At 41.4% G+C, this 19,751-nt stretch overlaps 1 pseudogene; it reads right to left on the bottom strand.

The window, feature by feature from the left end:
- Positions 1-3,258: 3,258 nt before the first annotated feature.
- LOC100432009 (T-complex protein 1 subunit eta-like) lies at positions 3,259-4,869 on the bottom strand (annotated as a pseudogene).
- Positions 4,870-19,751: the final 14,882 nt, after the last annotated feature.

Below are 19,751 nucleotides of genomic sequence, written 5' to 3'. Positions count from 1 at the left end.
TTTTGCTGTAATGTGACATATATGTTCCAAAAAATTCCCAGCACTGTACAAAATAGTACCATAAAAACTACAAAGTTTGTGGGAAAACAAGGTTAGAGGCACAACACTCAAAAAATCTTTCAGGCCAGGCGCGGTGGCTCACGCCTGTAATCCCAGCACTTTGGGAGGCTGAGGCGGGCGGATCACGAGGTCAGGAGATCGAGACCATCCTGTCTAACACAGTGAAACCCCATCTCTACTAAAAAATAGAAAAAATTAGCCGGGCGTGGTGGCGGGCGCCTGTAGTCCCAGCTACCTGGGAGGCTGAGGCAGGAGAATGGCGTGAACCCAGGAGGCGGAGATTGCAGTGAGTCGAGATTGCGCCACTGCACTCCAGCCTGGGCGACAGAGCAAGACTCCGTCTCAAAAAAAAAAAAAAAAAAAATTTCAGTGCATATATTTTAAAAGATAGGGCTGTGCACAGTGGCTCACATCTATAATCCCAACACTTTGGGAGGCCCAGGCAGGAGGATCACTTGAGCCCAGGAATCTGAAGCTGCAGTGAGCCATTGCTCGTGACATTGTGGACCTATGATCCTACCACCAGCCCACCTGGTTCCAACACCCCCTCCTCTATGTGTGAGAGGGAGAGAAGAAAAGTGAGGGAGAAAAGAGGTAAGCAAGAACAGAGAGGCAAAATGGAAAATAAGAGGAAATTGGGGGAATTAAACAGAGGGGAAGGCATGGATCCGCGGGAGTTAGAAGAGTTGCAGCTTGTGGATTATTATGCAGTGGAGGAAGAAGAGTTGTTAGAAATCATTTGGGAGGTAGTATAACCAGACATGGATGACAGTGACACACAATGAACTAAGGCAGCTGGAAGCTGGCTGGGGTGCGTGCCAGCAGGTATTGTGTATTCCTACACAGCTTGGGTCAGCTGGGTGAATGCAGAAAACTGCGTTCACCATTTCTCACAGACTAAGTCACTCATAAGCAAACGTGCAATTCACATTACACTGAAATTCTTCCCTAATACATCATTTGCATTGGAATAAAGTACGGTTTTCAAACAAGCTGGTATAGCAGAACTGACTATAAATTATGTGAGCACAATGCAAGTAATTCTTTTTTTTTTTTTTTTTTTTTTGAGACAGAGTCTTACTCCATCTCCCAGGCTGGAGTGCAGTGGTGCGATCCCGGCTCACTGCAACCTTGATTTCCCAGGCTCAAGCGATTCCCCTGCCTCAGCCTCCTGAGTAGCTGGGATTACAGGCGTATGCCACCACACCTGGCTAATTTTTGTATTTTTAGTAGAGACGGGGTTTCACCATGTTGGCCAGGCTGGTCTTGAACTACGGACATCAGGTGATCTGCCCCCCTCGGCCTCCCAAAGTGCTGGGATTATAGCATGAGCCACTGAGCCCAGCCACAAGTAGTTCTTTTCTGATAAACACTTTAACACTGAATGCAAAAAAAAAAAAATTGTGTGTTACTTTTTAAAAAAATTTTACTTTAAAATAGACACACCAAACATGTTTCTAAATAAATGTAATATGGAAATCTTTCTTTTTCTCCTCCATTCTCAGTGAGGATATGGTTGTAAATTCTTATTATCTGATAATTTTTATCAGATCTTTACAAATTATAAACTTATTTGCAACTCTGTTTTCAGACTATCCCTTCTATTATAATCACGAAACTGAATTAAATAGGCAGCTATTTTTTTGAGTTTTATTCCCTTATTTTTATTTACATAGTTTTACAAGAATATAGTGTACGTAATCTGTCTTCCATTTTAAACCTAAAGTCTTCCTAATTTCTTCTTCATAGTTTCAACATACATAAAGGTAACAATTCAAAGCACCTGTCGCTTCAACAAGAAGATATTTTATATATTTAAAAAACAGATAAAAACAATTTTAAAATACTTGCTGTAAGAATAAAATTGTATCTGATAAGTAGAACTAAAATTTTGACTGCTGTTGCAATAGATTTGGTGGGGGCTTTTTTGAGGGTTTTTTTTTTTTTTTTTTTTTTTGAGACAGGGTCTTGGTCTGTTGTCCAAGCTGGAGTACAGAGGTGTGAACGCAGCTCCCTGCAGCCTTGAACTCCTGGGCCGAAATGATCCTCCTGCCTCAGCCTCCCATACTGCTGGGACCACAGATGTGAGCCATCCCACCCAGCTAATTTTTAGATTTTTTGGAGAGATGGGCATTTCACTATGTTGCCCAGGCCAGTCTCAAACACCTGGGCTCAAGTGATCCCCTGCCTCAGCCTCCAAAATCGCTAGGATTACAGGCATGAGCCTCTGTGCATGGCCTCTTTATTATTATTATTATTTTATTTTTCAAACGAGGAAAAAAGCTATGCAATAACAGAAAATTCTAGTTATATTTAAAACAGGATTGTAAGAGAAACATGTTAATGTAATTGTGGTTTTCTCTTTTTTATAATTTTAACATTTTCGATTCAGGGAGTACATGTGCAGCTTTGTTACATGGATATATTGTGTGACACTGAGGTTTGAGATATGAATGATCTCATGTAGTCAGTAGCAGCACAGACTCACTGGCAGTTTTTCAGTCCTCACCCCTCCATCTCTCCCCTTCTCATAGTCCCCAGTGTCTACTCTTCCCATCTTTATGTCCATGTGTACCCAAAGCTTAGCTCCCACTTAAGAATGAGAACATGCAGTATTTGGTTTTTTGTTCCTATATTAATTCACTTAGGATAATGGCCTCCAGTTGCATCCATGTTGATCCAAAGGACACAATTTTGTTCTTTTTTATGGCTGCATAGTATTCCATGGTGTATATGTGCCACATTTCCTTTATCCAGTCCACAATTGATGGGCACCTAGGTTGATGCTATGTCTGCTGTTGTGAATAGTGCTGCAATGAACATGTAAGCATGTGTGTCTTTTTGCTAGAATGATTTCTTTTCCTTTGGTTATATGCCCAGTAGTGAAATCGCTGGGTCAAATGGCAGTTCTGTTTTAAGTTCTTTGAGAAACCTCTGAACTGCTTTCTGCAGTAGCTAAACTATTTTACATTTTCACCAGCAGTGTAAAGCGTTCCCTTTTCTCTGTAGCCTCATCACCCATATGCTATTTTTTGACTTTTCCCCCCAAAGTCTCAAGTTTTATTTAAATAGCCTCCAGTGAGAACAGAGTGGGTCAGTGACTACCCCTTCCTTGTAAAGTCTATTAACCAAACCAAGGAGAGTAAGCACACCCTGCAGCCAGCCTGCCAGCCAGTCATGTGATAGGCGGGGTGCCTCTCAATGGGGGCGGCTGCGACCACGACCCCAGCTAGCTGCTGGGGGAGCATCCACAGTCAGTCGGGGTTCTTGATGGTTTCATCCACAGACACGATCAGGCACGCAGCCTAAGAGGCCACTGCCAGGGCATTGATCCATACCAAAGCTGGCTCCCACACGAAGGCCTCAAAGTTGTCAGCAATGTCCTCATTGTTGATGTCCACCTCATATCATGTGCCCCTGGGCATGCCGTGCCTGCAGCTTGTTGAGAATCTTTGTGGCCCCAAAGCCAGCATTGTTGTACAGCTGGAATGAGACAATCTCCAAGGCCTTGGCATATGCCCCAATCAACAGCTGTTGTTTTCCTGGAATAGTCCTTGAGGAAACCTGGAGGTACTTGGAGAACTCCCTCTCAATGGCCCTGCCACCAGCCACCACTGACTCATTCCCAATGGCCCTCCTGATGATCATGATGGCATCACACAGGGACCGCTCTGTCTCCTCCATAAACTGCTCTCTACCGCCATGGAGGATGAAGGTGCATGTCTCGGCTTTGAGGCAGCCAGTAAAAAAGTTGTACCTCTCACCTTTAATCTGGGTCTCTTCAAACACCTGGCATCGACCCAGCACATCTGCTAAGAAAGCATTCGTACTGGTCTGGATTGAGCCTCCACAGGCCATCATCGTCCTCTTCAGATTCTCCTCAGGTACTTGGCCAGCACAGAACATGTTCCTGTCAGCAAAGTACTGGGTGGCCACATCCCCAGTGGGGAGTTTGGACAAGACAACTTTGGCTCCAGAATGATTGATTCTCTCTAACTTGTCATAGAGAATGTTCCACTCGGCATCAACAATCGCCTGATAATCCTCAACTGTGTGGATTTTTATCTAAGCATTATCTTTCTCAGCTTTCAACACGAGCTCGACATTCAAAAGGGCAATCTAGGGATTTTGGTATTTTTGGGGGGTGTTGCATTTTAAACCTAGCATAAGAGAAAGTCTTCTTAAATGCAACACCAGCTGGGCTCCACCCTGTACCTTCTTGATTCGAATCATTTTAAGCTGCAGCAAATCATCACACATCATCACTGCATCCACCACCACCTTAGCAAAGAAAGCTTTCTGCTGCGAGATCAGTTGGAGCTCAGAGTGGTCCTGGCACACTACTCCAGCAGCTTCCTCTACTCCACTTTATCTGCCTTCTTCACAGTCACAGCAATCTCTTTCATCGTGTTAACTAACAACTGGATGGCTGCGCAGACAGCTCGAATGATGAGCTGAGGGTGTAAACCACCCTTCACCTACACTTTCACCTGCGTCAGAAACTGCAGCCAGCAAGGTCACTGAGATGGTGCCATCACCGACCTCAGTGTCTTGGGATTTGGCAATGTCCACTAAAGTCTTTGCTGCAGGATGGACAACACGAAGAAGTTTCAGAATTGTGGCCATATCGTTAGATATTGTTGCTTTGCCTCCGCCATCCACAATAAGCTTGTCCACGCCACAGGCACCCAGGGTGGCTCTTACAGCCTTGGCAATCACCTGGCAGGCACTGAGGTTATTCACAAGCTGGGGGATGCCTTGGGAGCTATCAGTCCCCTCTTTCAACAGGATAACTAGTGTGAGCATCATTTTAGAAACTTACTCGGTGGTCCGCTACTCTCCTCTCTTCTCCGTGACGGATCTGTCCAGCAATCCACCTAATTTTTGACTTTTTAATAATCACCATTCTGGCTGGTGTGAGATGGTATCTCACTGTAGTTTTGTTTTGCATTTCTCTGATGATTAGTGATGCTGAGAATTTTTTCATGTTTGTTGGCCACTTTGTATGTCTTCTTTTGAGAAGTGTCTGTTCCTGTTCTTTGCCCACTTTTTCATGGGGTTATTTGGTTTTTGCTTGTTGAATTGTTTAAGTTTCTTACAGATTCTGGATATTAGACCTTTGTTGGCTGCATAGTTTGCAAATATGTTCTCCCATTCTGTAGGTTGTCTGTTTACTCTGTTGACAGTTTTTTTTTGTTTTTTTGTTTTTTGCCCTGCAGAAGCTCTTTAGTTTAATTAGGTCTCACTTTTCAACTTTTGGTTTTGTCACAATTGCTTTTGACTTTCCCAAGGCCAATGTCCAGAATGGTATTTCTGAAAATTTCTTCTAGGATTCTTATAGTTTGAGGTCATATATTTAAATCTCCAATCTGACTGGGTGTGGTGACCCTCGCCTGTAATCCCAGTACTTTAGGAGGCTGAGGCAGGTGGATCACCTGAGGTCAGGTGTTCAAGACCAGCCTGGGCAACATGGTGAAACCCAGTCTCTACTAAAAATACAAAAATTAGTTGGGTGTGGTGGCAGGCATCTGTAATCCCAGCTACTCGAGAGACTGAGGCAGGAGAATGGCTTGAACCCAGGAGGCAGAGGTTGCAGTGAGCTGAGATCATGCCACTGCACTCTAGCCTGGGTGACAAGAGCAAGACTCCTTCTCAAAAAATAAAAAATAAATAAATATTCAATCTATCTTGAGTTGATTTTTGTATATAGTGAAAGTTAAGGGTCCAGTCTCATTTTTCTGCATATAAATATCCAGCTATCCCAGCACCATTTATTGAATAGGGAACACCTTTTCCCATTGCTTATTTGTGTCAGTTTTGTCAAAGATCAGATGGCTGCAGATGTGCAGCTTTATTTCTGGGTTCTCTATTCTGTTCCAGCCATTATCCTAAGTGAATTATGCAGGAACAGAAAACTAAATACTGCATGTTCTCACTATGTACCAGTACCATGTTGTTTTGGTTACCGTAGCCTTATAGGATAGCTTGATGTCAGGTGATGTGATTGAAGTCAGGTGATGTGATGCCGCTCCTTTTTTTTTTTTTTTTTTTTTTTTTGGCTTAGGATTGCTTTGGCTAATGGGCTGTTTTTCAGTTCCATATGGGGTTTAGAATAGTTTTTTCTAATTGTGTGAAAAATAACATTGGAAGTTTGATAGGAATAGCATTGAATCTGTAGATTGCTTCGGGCAGTATGGCCATTTTAACGGTACTGATTCTTCCAACCTATGAGCACGGAACGTTCTTCCATTTGCTTGTGTCATCTATGATTTCTTTCAGCAGGATTTTGCAGTTATCCCTGTAGAGATCTTTCATCTCCTTGGTTAGGTGTACTTCTAGGGGCGTGTGTGTGAGTGTGTGTGTGTTGTAAATGGGATTGCATTCTTGATTTGGCTCTCAGCTTGAACATTATAGGTGTATGGAATAACTAATTTGTATACATTGATTTTGTATCCTGAAACTTTACTGAAATCATTTATCAGTTCTAGGAGCCTTGTGGCAGAGTCTTTAAGGTTTTCTAGTTATTATCATATCGACAGTGAAGCGTGACAGCTTGACTTCTTTTCCTATTTGTATATCTTTTCTTTGTTTCTCTTGCCTGACTGCTGTGGCTGGAACTGCCAGTACTATGTTGAATAGAAGTGGTGAGAGTGGGCATCCTTGTCTTGTTGCTGTTCTTAAGGGGAATGTTTCCAGCTTTTGCCCATTCAGTATGATGTTGGCTGTGGGTTTGTCATAGACAGCTCTTATTATTTTGAGGTATGTTCCTTCAGTGACTAGTTTGTTGAGAGTTTTTGCCATGAAGGTATGTTGGATTTTATTGAAAGCTTTTTCTGCATCTATTGAGATGATCATATGGTTTTTGCTTTTAATTCTGCTGATGTGGTGAATCATATTTATTACTTTGCATATGTTAAACCACCTTGCATCCCAGGAATAAAGAAAATAGGCAGCTATTGTCAGGCAGTGGACAACAGACAGTGCAAGACTGCTATCCTTGAGAGAGGGGACATTCCTATGGTGAGCCCTACAACTGTCTGCTGGGGACAGTTCCCCATTTCGCTATGAGCTGAAGTCCAAGCACAGCACAGGGGCCTCACTAGCATAGAAGGCAGAGATCAGAGATTGGGGCAGCTGAAGTGACTGGAATCTGCAGGACAGGTCACCAAAGAGGGAATTGCCAAGTGGAGAGGAAGGGCAGAAGTCTGTGGGGGGAGTCCTTGGCCAAGTAGTGCTTGCTCAGAGTGAGACCTCCTGAAGTTTGCCAGAGAACCACTGCTATGGGGTTGAAACAGAGATAGTAGAGGCAGAGCCGTGTTGCAGGACATTGGGGGCCAGCCCAGCCAGAGAGGAGAGATATTGTTAATACTTTATTAACACCATGAACATCCTAAGGCCATAGCTTAGAAATAAGGGTCACGTCTCAGAGTGAGATCTACGCAACAAAGCTTAAAATCAATCCCTGTCAAGATGAGCAGGGGAGACAGAGTTTTGAGGTTGCATTTAGAAGGTCATAGGAACTGCGTGGACTTTCCACACATCTACCTAATAGAGCATAAAACCAAGCCTTCTAAAGATCAGGATGGTTAACAGATCATTGAATTGCCTACTGGAACAAAAATCAACACAGTTCAGAGGAAAATAACAGAATCCAAAGTTTCTGCAATGTGTTATCAATGAGTCAAGATATAATAATGAAAAATCTCTGGACAGTATGGCGGTTTTGTAAAATGGCTGCCAATTCTTTGACACACTTCCCATCAAGAGGTAGAATCTCTGTCTTTACCCCTTGACTCTCGGTGGGTGCTATAGTCTGGATGTGTCCCCCAAAATTCGTGTGTCAGAAACTTAATCCCCAGCGCAACAGTGTTGGGATGTGAGGCCTTTTGGGAGATGTTTAGGTCGGACCACTCAGGCCAATGGTGTGAGAAAGCCAAGCCACATGTTGGTAGTAAAGTCAGTGGGCCTAGACATCAAATCATCCTAACCCAGGCATCAGACATGCTAGTAAAGGAATCTCTATGTCATTCTACCAAGAATTGAGTCACCACTTTCTTGTCTTTCCAGCCATGGAACAGAGACAGACAATACTTATTGTACCCTCTCCAAATTTCCTGACCCACAGAATCGATGGGAACCCATAAAACACTTGTTGTTTTAAACTATTAAGCTTTGGAATGGTTGTTTAGTTTTGTTTTCTTTAAAAAGCAAAAATCATCAGTGCAACCCGCAAAGTAGCAAGAAAATGTTGCTCAAGAAAAAAAGCAGTCAATAAAAACAAACTCTGAACTAATCCAGATGTTGGATTTAGCAGACAAAGCTTTACTATGGGCACAGTCGTTCATGTCATCTGAAAAGAGAAACAGTTTTATTTCTTTCTCTCCAGTACTTTCCTGTGTCTGGCCCCTACCCCTTTCCTATCACCTATTCAATCAGAAATACTGTCAGCTTCCAGTATTTTATAGGTGCCATGGAAACTTTGGTGCTTGGGCATTGAGTATTTCTTTTTTGGCAAAGGGAATGATTTTCAGACTAACCAGGGAGAACAAACACTAGTTAGGGGAGGAATGAACATCAGGGAGTCGTAACTGCTCTCGGTGAGCCCAGGTTTCCTGATCTACATGAATGACAGTCCCAGACACCAATTTGCAAATGAGAGGACTGGACCATTGTTTGTGACCTTTGAGAGATTATGGACATTAACAAAGGTGTCTAGACTACAGAAATGGGCAAAAGTTATCCAAACATCAAGAGGGGAGTACAGTTTATTTTGCAAAGACTATATCAGTCCGATATCAATCCTGTACAAGATTCTAGCAACAGTTTTTGAGGGCCTATCTGGAAAATTCTGACAAAAAAACAATGGTCATCAGAAGCTTAAATTGCTTACTAAATTCCCCAGTATATTTTTATTTTTTAAATTGTTGTTATAAATTGGCAAGTATGAGAATACAATAACCTCAACTCCAAGATTTTCGACAATTTTGCATATGTTTGTGGAGAAGATGGAAATACATGGGCTGGATAAGGGCAACTGGGTGAAATAATAAACTAATAATCACCGGGCACGGTGACTCATGCCTATAATCCCAGCACTTTGGGAGGCCGAGGCAGGCGGATCACCTGAGGTCGGGAGTTTGAGACCAGCCTGACCAACATGGAGAAACCCTGTCTCTACTAAAAATACAAAATTAGCCTGGCATAGTGGCGCATGCCTGTAATCTCAGCTACTTGGGGGAGGTTAACGCAGGAGAACTGCTTGAACCTGGGAGGCAGAGGTTGCTGTGAGACGAGATTACGCCATTGCACACCTAGGCAACAAGAGCGAAACTCAATCTCAAAAAAAAATTAAAATAAAATAAGCTAATAATCATAGTCAGAGGATTCAAATTAATGAATTGATATCAATGTTGGCATAAGTCTTTAATGAAGTGTCTCAAGGCTCTCCCCTTGGCCTTCTCACAGTCCATATTTTACATGGATTTCTTGGATGAAGACATAGAAGGCAGGATCATCAGTTTATAGAGGATACAAAGCCAGGTGAGCAAAAAGTATCTTGAGACAAACAAAATGTAACCACAACATGCTAACACTTATGTGATGCAGTAAAAGCAGTTCTAAGAAGGATGTTGCTATTGTCTGGATGTGTTCTCTCCAAAATTCAGGTGTTACCAATGTGATAGTGTTAAGAGGTGGGCCTTTAAGAGTTGATTAGGTCATGAGGGCTCCTCCCACCTCGATGGGATTACTACTCTTATAAAAGAGGTTTCATGTACCATTTGGCCAGCTTGCACTTCTGCCTTCCACCATGTGGGGATGCAGCAAGAAGGCCATCACTAGACACCAAATGCCAGGGCCTTGATCTTCAACTTCTCAGTTTCTAGAATTGTGAGAAAATAAATTTATGGTATTTATAAATGACCCAATCTCAGGTATTTGTTATAGCAGCACAAAACAGACTAAGACAGGTGTTTATGGCAATAAATGCCTAGATTAAAAAAGATTCAGCAGAACATTAAGTCTAATAAATAAATAATAACAAAAGAAAAAAGGAAGATCTCAAATAATGTAACTTTAAACCCCAAGGAACTAGAAAAAAAAAGCAAACTAAGTTGATAGTCAGCAGAAGGAAGGAAATAATAAAAATTAAAGCGGAAATCAATGAATATGACACTAGAAAAACAATAGAAGAGATAAACGAAACTAAGAGTTGGTTTTTTGAAAGATAAAATTGACAAACGTAGGCTAACGAAGAAAAACAGAGAAGACTCAAATGATTAAAATTATAAATGAAAGAAAGACATTACGGTTGATATCACAGAAAGACAAAAGATCATAAGAGACTACTATAAACAATTGTGCACCCACAAATTGGATAATCTAAAAGAAATGGATAAATTGCTAGAAACATAACCTATCAAGACTGCATCATGAAGAAAGAAAACCAGAACAGACAATTAGTGAGTAAGGAGATTGAATCAACAATCAAAAATCTCCTCACGAAGAAAAGGCCAGGGTCAGATGGCTTCATGAGTAAATTCCACAAGACATTTAAAGAAGAAATAACATCTATTTTTCTCAAACTCTTCCAAAAAAAATGAAGGGGATGGAGCACTCCCAAACTCCTTTTACAAGGCCAGCATTACCCTCACACCAAAGCCAGATAAGAAAAATATAAGAAAAGAAAATTACAGGCCAATATCCCCAGTGATCACAGATGCAAACATTCTCAACAAAATATCAGCAAACTGAATTCAACAGCACCATACACCATGATCAAGTGGGATTTATCCCTGGGATGCAAGAATGGTTCAACATGCAAAGCAATAAATGTGACATACCATATTAACATAATGAAGGATAAAAATTATACGATCATCTCAACAGACATAGAAAAAGCATTTGACAAAATTTAGCATCTTTTTATAATAAAAACTCTCCACAAATTAGATGTAGAAGAAATGTATCTCAACATAATAAAGACTGTATACAACAAGCCCACAGCTAACATCATACTCAATGGTGAAAACCTGAAAGCTTTCCCCAAAAAATCAGGAAAAAGACAAGAATGCCCACTCTCAGTGTTTCTATTCCAGAAAGTATTAGAAGTCCTAGCCAGAGCAATTAGGCAAGAAAAGAAAATAAAATATTCAGAAGAGAAAGGAAAAAGTTAAATTGTCTTTGTTTGCATATGACGTGATCTTATATATAGAAAACTCTAAAAACTACTCCCCCAAACCATTAGAACTAATAAATAAATTCAGTAGGCCAGGCATGGTGGCTCACAACTGTAATCCCAGTACTTTGGAGGGCTGAGGCAGAAGGATTGCTTCAGGCTAGGAGTTTGAGACCCGCCTGGGCAATATAGTGAGACCCTCATTCTCAGGAGGCTAAAAATGGGAGGATCACATGAGCCCAGGAAGTCAAGGCTGCAGTGAGCCATGATTGTACCACTGCACTCCAGCCTGGGTGACAGAGTGACCCTGTCTCAAAAATAAATAAGTTAATTTATACAACAAAGTTGTGGGATACAAAATCAACATACAAAAATCAGTTGGATTTCAGTACACTAACAATATGTTATCTAAAAAATAAATTAAGACACATTTATAATTGCATCTAAAAGCATAAAATACTTAGGAATAAATTTAACCAAGGAAGTAAAAGCTCTGTACACTGAAAAATATAGACATTGATGAAAGAAATTAAAGTAGACACAAATAAAAGGAAAGCTATCCTGTGTTCATGGATTGGAAGAATTAATATTGTTCCAATGTCCATACTATACAAAATATTTTACAGGTTCAATACAATCCCTATCAAAATTCCAATGACATTTTTCACAGAAATAGAAAATACAATTGTAAAATTCAAATGGAACCACAAGGCTAGGCGCAGTAGCTTATGACTATACTCCCAGCACTTTGGGAGGCCGAGGTGGGCTGGTCACCTGAGGTCAGGAGTTCAAGACCAGCCTGGCCAACATGGTGAAATCCCATTATACGTCTGTTGAGATGATCATATAATATACGTCTCTACTAAAAATACAAAAATTAGCCAGGTGTGGTGGTGCACGCCTGTAGTCCCAGATACTCGGGAGGCTGAGGCAGAAGGATCACTTGAACCCAGAAGGCAGAGGTTGCAGTGACCTAAGATTATACCATGAACTCCAGCCTAGGTGACAGAGCACAACTCCATCTCAAAAAAAAAAAAAAAAAAAAAAATGGAACCACAAACGAACTCAAATAGCCAAAGCAATTTGAGAAAGAAGAACAAAACTGGAGACATCACACTTCTTGATTTCAAATTATATTACAAAGCTATAGTAATCAAAACAGTATGGTACTGGCATCAATGCAGACATATAGACCAATAGTGGAACAGAATAGAGAGCCCAGAAATAACCCCACACATATATGGTCAACTAATCTTTGACAAGGGTGTCAAGAATATGCAATAGGGAAAGGATAGTCTCTTCAGTCAATGGTATTGAGAATACATGGTAACCACATCCAAAGAATGAAATTGGACCTTTACCTTACAACCTATACAAAAGTTAACCCAAAATGTATTAAGATTTAAATGTAAGACCTGAAACTGAAACTACTAGAAGAAAACATAGGGAAAAAGCTTCTTAACATTGGTCTTGGTAATAATTTTCTTGATGTGACACCAGAAGCACACAAAAGCAAAAATAAACAACTGGGACTGTATCAAACTAAAAACCTCCTGCACAATAAAGGAAACAATCAACAGAGTGGAAAGGCAACCCACAAAATGGGAGAAAATACTTGCAAACCATGTATCTGATAAAGAATTAATATCCAATGTTCATCTTTAACACAGAAAGAACTCATACAACTCAATAGCAAAAACAAAAACAAAACCTGATTTTTAAAAACTGGCAAAGGACACGAATAGAGATTTTATTCAAAGAAAACATACAAGTGGGTGACAAATACATAAAACTGTGCTCCACATTATTAATAATCAGGGAAATGCAAATCAAAATCACAATGAGATATCACCTTGCATCTATTAAAGTGGTGTTGTCATTTTAAAAAAAACACGAGAAATAACAAGTGTTGGTGAGTGTGTGGAGAAAAGAGAACCCTTGCACACTGTCAGTGGGAATGTAAATTGGTATAGCCATTATGGAAAACAGTACAAAAAAAAGTTCTATTAGAAACGGAGCTAACATATGACCCAGCAATCCCACTTCCAGGTATGTATCCAAAGGAACTGAAAGCAGTATCTCCAAGAGATATCTGTACCCCCATGTTTATTGCAGCACTGTTCACAATAGCCAAGATATGGAAACAACCTAAGTGTTCACTGACAGGCCAATTAAGAAAATGTGATATAGATACACAGATAGATATAGATATAGCTAGATATGCAATGGATATTTTTCAGCCATAAAAAGGAGGAAATCCTGCCATTTGTGACAATACGGGTGAATCTGGAGAACATTAGGACATTATGCTACTTAGGTAAGCTAGACATCAAAATAAAATATTATATGATTTTTCTTGCATGTGGAATCTAAAAAGTCAAACTTAAGCAGAGAATAGAATGGTCATTGTTAGGGGCTGGGAGAGATGTTGCTCAAAGGGTCAAACTTTAAAGTTGGTCAAACTTTCAGTTATAAGATGTGTAAGTTGGATCTAATGTACAGCATGGTGACTATAGTTAATAATACTGTATTTTTTACTTGAAATTTGCTAAAAGAGTAGACCTTAAGTACCTTCACCAAACACACAACACACACAATGGTAACTATGTGTGGTGATGGATATGTTCATTAATGTGATTGTGGTAATCATACACAATGTATATGTACGTAAAATGATCATGTCATATACATCGAATAAATACAGTTTTTTTTTTTTTGAGATGGAGTCTCACTCTGTTGCCCAGCTGGAGTGCAGTGGCACCATCTCAGCTCACTATAATCTGGGCCTCCCAGGTTCAAGCGATTCTCCTGCCTCAGCCTCCCAAGTAGCTGGGATTACAGGTGCCAGCCATTATGCCCAGCTAATTTTTTTTTTTTTGTATTTTTAGTAGAGATGGGATTTCACCGCATTGACCAGGCTGGTCTTGAACTCCTGACCTCGTGATTTGCCCGCCTCAGCCTCCCAAAGTGCTGGAATTACAGGCGTGAGCCACTTCTCCAGCCTACGATTTTTATTTGTCAGTTATACCTCAGTAATGCTGAAAAACGCAACAATAACAAAGCCAGGTGGGATAGAAGACAGGTTAGATGACAGATGGAGATCTGCAAGCCTCACGATGTGATGAATCGATGAGCTGAGAGAGGACGATCCCAGCCAACACTTAGGAGCCTTTAGCGCACTCGCCATTGTGCCAAGTGCTTTATGTGCTGTGTTTCACTTAATCCTCACCACACTTGTGGGAAGCAAGGTGAGGCAATTATTCCTATATTATGGAGGGGTGATCTGGTGCTTGAAGAGGGTGGGTGACTTGCCCAAAGTCACACAGCCAGCAGGTGTTGGACACTGCTGTCATAAGCCACACTCAACACTGTGCTGTACTAAGCAGGCTGAGTTGCCTGAGCTTCAATGGCATTTTAAAATTATTTAAAGGACTATCACTTGGGAGTAGGTATAGGTTGCTCTGAGTGGTCCCAAGAGAAGGAACTGGGACAGATACTTGGAAGCTACAAAACAGATTGTAACTGAATATAAGGAAAATATTCTAATGAATAGTAAGAGTTGCCCAAAGATGGAAGGAGCTTTGGTGTGTGAAGGTGAAACTAGCTCAATTTCCCCTGAGAACTGATGTTTGCCATTTTTTTTCCTATTAAAGCTAGAAATGGACCCTGCTTTTCTTAATGCTTACAACTTACATTTGTCTTATCTGAATCCCTTTTTCAGGAAACCCTCCGACTTCCAGATAATATTGAGGAAGTGAAACTCACATCCCCACATCCAGATAACGAGACACCAGATTCCTCTCTTTACTCCTCCATAATTCCTGTTTTCCTAACCAACCATCTGCTTCCTGTTGACCAACTGTTCTTCCTTACCCCTCCTTAATTCCTGTTTCCTTGTGGGTAGCTACACTCCTTCCCCACTATATACACCCCAATTTAAGTTGGTTGAAGATTTTAGACTTATCTCCACTTATCTTTATTTGGCAGCACCAAAGAAAGCCTTCTTCCCCAAAAATACTTGATCCAGTGATTGGCTTTCTGTGTTGCAAGCGACGGAACCTAAACTGAGCCCCTGGTGTTTCAGTAACAAAATATTGCATTCCCTACCTGTGAATTGGGAGTAATACTAGTACGTGCTGCGTAATTGTTGTTTTAAGTAAATAAGTGACTGTGCGGAACTCAGAATGGTTCCTGGTAGTCGTAGCAGAGTACTTTTTATAAGCGTTTCTTACATTTAAAATGAAAATTGATGAACATGTTCAAGCAGACATGGGGCATTGCCTTAGTCAATGCATAAGACAACTTCTCAGGATTTTCCTCAGTTAACACCACGTCCTTCCTCTAAAAACAGCCTCTGTTTGCATCCTCAATGAGGAGAGGGAAGGCCATGTTTGTAGCCCTGTTTGTGCCTCATGGTCTCTGTACACTAAGCTCAGTTTAGGGTGGACACAGGACCAAGCTGGACTCATCAGAGTCTCTCTCTTGGTACTGATGGTCACTGTTGTGAGTTTCTGTTCATTGCTGAAGGTGAGGTGAGATAGACTCAGGCTCTGTGCATGGAGGGCAGAAAACTCCAGACTCTGAGAGAAGCATGAATCAGATGTGCAGAGAGAAGTGGAGATCTCAGACTACTTGGTCCCAAGAAGAGAGAAACAGCAACTGGGAGACCAGCTGCCTGATTGTTGAGGGTTCTGCCGTGTCTGGTCCAGGCCCTCCTAAGGCCTGGCTGCATTTCCTCCCTGCCTGTGAGTGCATGTGCATAAACACGGTAGCTATTTTTTCTTTAAACCAATCTAAAATGAGTTTCTGTTGTTTGCAATCCACAGAGATTTAACTAGGACGAACCTAGATCACCGAGCGGCAAGGCAAGAACTCCATGAGAGGAATTCCAGGTAGAAGGCCAAGTACGTGCTCAGGGGAGAGATTTGAGACCACAAAGTGTCAGGCAACTCCTGTCTTCACTCCCTCCCTCAGGGCTATGTATGCACTGTTCTCTACTTCCTCTTTTCACTGTTCCGTTTGTCCCCCTCTGCTGAACAGCTTCTCTTTGCTATCGTCCCCTTCCATGTCCCCTGGAGCTCACCTGGCTTCCCAGCTACACTTCCCTCCCTGACTCAATTTGTTGAGTCAGTTTATTGAGTCAATTTGCTGAGTCAGTTTGTTTCTCAATTCTGTTTTTACATTCCTTGGAGAGAGTATCTGATTGGCTGTGCTTGAGCCAGGTGTTCATTACTGATTCCGTCCCGAGTGAACAGGGGGTGTGGTCACCTGGGGGTTGGGGCTGCCCCTTTCAGGGATGTGAACAGAGCAGATTCCATGAAAGGGATATGGAGAAGGAAGAATCTTAGTGCAACAGCCACTCAGCTGGGATGTTGTAGAGAAGGTTCAGGCTTCAAGTGGTTTCATGACTTCTAATCTTAGGAAAGGTCCTTCATTTCTGTTGTAATAACAACAACAACTACCATTTATTGAGCTTCTACCATGTGTCAGATGCCCTTCTAAGCACTTCACATGCACTGATTTAACTTATTCGATGCCTGTAAACGTATTTAAGATGGGCAGTAGTGGGGAGGGGAGGGCAACAAAAAACGATGGTCACTAGGGTGTTGCTATAGATTGGATGTTTGTAACCCCCCCAAAATTCCTATGTTGAAACCTAATGTGATGATATTTGGAGGTGGAGACTTTGGGAGATGATTAGGGCATGAAGGTGGAGCCCTCATGAATGGGATTAGTGTTCTTATAAAAAAGATCCCAGGCCAGGCGCAGTGCCTCATGCCTGAAATCATAGCACTTTGGGAGGCGGAGGCAGCCAGATCATAAGGTCATGATTTCGAGACCAGTCTGACCAACATGGTGAAACCCCGTCTGGACTAAAAATACAAAAATTAGCCGGGTGTGGTGGCGTGCGCCTGTAATCCCAGCAACTCAGGAGGCTGAGGCAGGAGACTCGTTTGAACCCAGGAGGCAGAGGTTGCAGTGAGCAGAGATTGTGCCTCTGAACTCCAGCCTGGGTGACAGAGCGAGACTTCGTCTCAAAAAAAAAAAAAAAAATCCCAGAGAGCTCCCTAACCCCTCCCACCAGGTGAGGACTCAGTGAGAAGACTGCTGTCTATGAACCAGGAAGTGGGCCCTCACGAGACATCAGCGTCTGCCAGCACCATGATGTTGAACTTCCCAGACTCTAGAATTGTGAGGAATACATTTCTGTCGTTTAGAAGCCTCCCAGTCTGTGGTATTCTGTTACAGCAGCCCAGCTAAGATACACGTCATCTCATTCCAACATTCAACAAACTGACCTACAAAGTCCAATCTCAATTTGATCCACTCTTACTCTTAATGATCTATCTTATAAAACAGAAACATATCTTCCTGACATTTTCATCCTCACATAAAAATTCTTCTATCCATTGATAAGGTTTTGATGTTTAGGCTTTTAAAACAAAGATAGTTTATTTCTGAAAAAAACTGAAAAGAGAAGTAGAAGAAGATAAATCATAATGCACAGTGCAATGAAACTTGGTTTTCAAAAATAGCCTTATTAACATATAATTGACTATACCCACTTAAAGCATACAGTTTGATGAACTTTGATCTATGTATTCACCAGTGAAACCATCAAGGTAATGAACACACCTATCACCTGCAAAAGTTTTCATGTGCTTCTCTATAATCCCTTCCCTTCCTACTCAAACTCATGCCTCTTGTGTCACAAGGTTTCTCCACTCTGGCTGTTGGGAACATGAATTATTGCCTGGCCAGTGCAAGCTCAGCAGTTTTTCTGCCGGCTTTTTTCTAGTGGTTGCCTCTCTGTCTTGGGAAGTTTCCTCACGTGCATGTACCTGGTCGAAATTCTGCTGAAGACTCAGAGGAACCCTGCGCAGATCTCCAGAGCTCCCTCCTTCCGTTGCACTCTCTCCTCTCTGGTCCTCTAGCCAGCCTGGCCTCCCTGAATTCTCAGCTCTATTTTCCAATTCAGAGGCTCTTTGGGTTCGCCTGTCTGCATTGCAGCTTGGAAACCCTCTCCAGGCAGTAAGCTGGAGCAAGCAGCATGTTCACTTCCTTTGTCTCCCTTCTCCCGGGCCCTGCATTGCCTGTTGCCCAATGTCTGAAAACCATTGTTCCATACATTTTTTTCATGTATTTTTCATTTCAGCTTACAGAGTAAGTCCAGTCCTTGTTGCTCCCTCTTGGCTGAAGCAGATGTCAACACTTATTTTTAAAAAATAGAAAATCATTTACAACAAGCTCATTGTAAAAAAAAATTCAACAGATATAAAGTCTTATAAATTATAAAAGTCAATATTTCCCCTTCAGTACTTGCAACTCACAGCCCAGAAATAACCACTGCTCACGGTAAACACAACATTAAATAATTTCCATTTCTCCCAAAAAGACCTATTGTAAAGTTACAGATGCAGGAAAATCTTTGATGGTGCTGGAGGGATTTAGAAATGAATGCCCCTGAGAAATGCTGTCCTCTCCCCTGTCCACTTCCCTACCACGGAGCATGTGAGCGAGGGCTCACTCTATACTGACTTCTCTTTCACTGTCCCAAAGGCAGGAGTGAGGTGGTCAAAGTCTCTGTGAAGGCACATAAAATCATGTAAGTGAAAGTGTTTGGCAAACTTTGAAATCATATACAATTCTTAGTTAATATATATTATCATGTTATTTTTAATATTAATAACTTATATAACAACTAGTCCTTGGAGGGTTTGATGATACCCTCAGTCAGCATTTTCATCACTAGTGAAAGTTTCTCCTCATAACAATCCTGCTCAAGCTCTCCAAGTTCTATGGCAAAAAATAAAAATAAAAAATAAAAAGCATTATGTTGCTTCAAGGTCATCTTACAATGACTGCAGTTGTGTGGGATGAGCATGCCATATGAGGAAGAATCTCCAGGCCGAAGTGGTACAGTCCAGACACAGCCTTTAGAGCTAAGAGGCCATTTCTTTTAGCCTCAAAAATCACTCAAATATACCCCTGCAAAAACTTTATAATTTCTCCCTTTCATGGAATGGCAAGTAACATTGAGCTTTTTTCTTTCTTTTCTATTTCTACCTTTTAATTTTACCTCCTACTCTGGTCTGGACCTGCAAGCAATGGGTTCCTAAATGTCAACTTTGGAGATAATAAACACATAGCAGAGACTGATATTTTCCCACCAATTATTTATTCTTTCTCTCTTAAAAAATACAGACACTTAACAATGTTCTATTTACAATGTGCGCATCCAGGCAAAAATTTCCGGACAGGCTAAAAAGCAAGAAAATGCGATCCATAATCAGGAGAAAAATGAATCAACAGAAACTGATTCAGAAATAAGATGCAGACGCTGCTCACAGAAGTCTAGAACGCCAAGGTGAAGCCCCCACTGGGTTGGACATTTTCTTATTCCTTATGTCATTTAAAGCACAACTCCCGAGGTTTTACGTGATATAACCGCTAGAGGCCTCTCTGTCACAGGCTGTATTACTTACTCCCAGGTCCCCATGTTGGCTGTGTTCAG

This window comes from Pongo abelii, chromosome 5 (assembly GCF_028885655.2).
Source record: "Pongo abelii isolate AG06213 chromosome 5, NHGRI_mPonAbe1-v2.0_pri, whole genome shotgun sequence".
Classification (NCBI taxonomy): Eukaryota; Metazoa; Chordata; class Mammalia; order Primates; family Hominidae; genus Pongo; species Pongo abelii.
The sequence above is the reverse complement of the archived record's forward strand: the minus strand, read 5'-3'. Positions and strand labels throughout refer to the sequence as shown.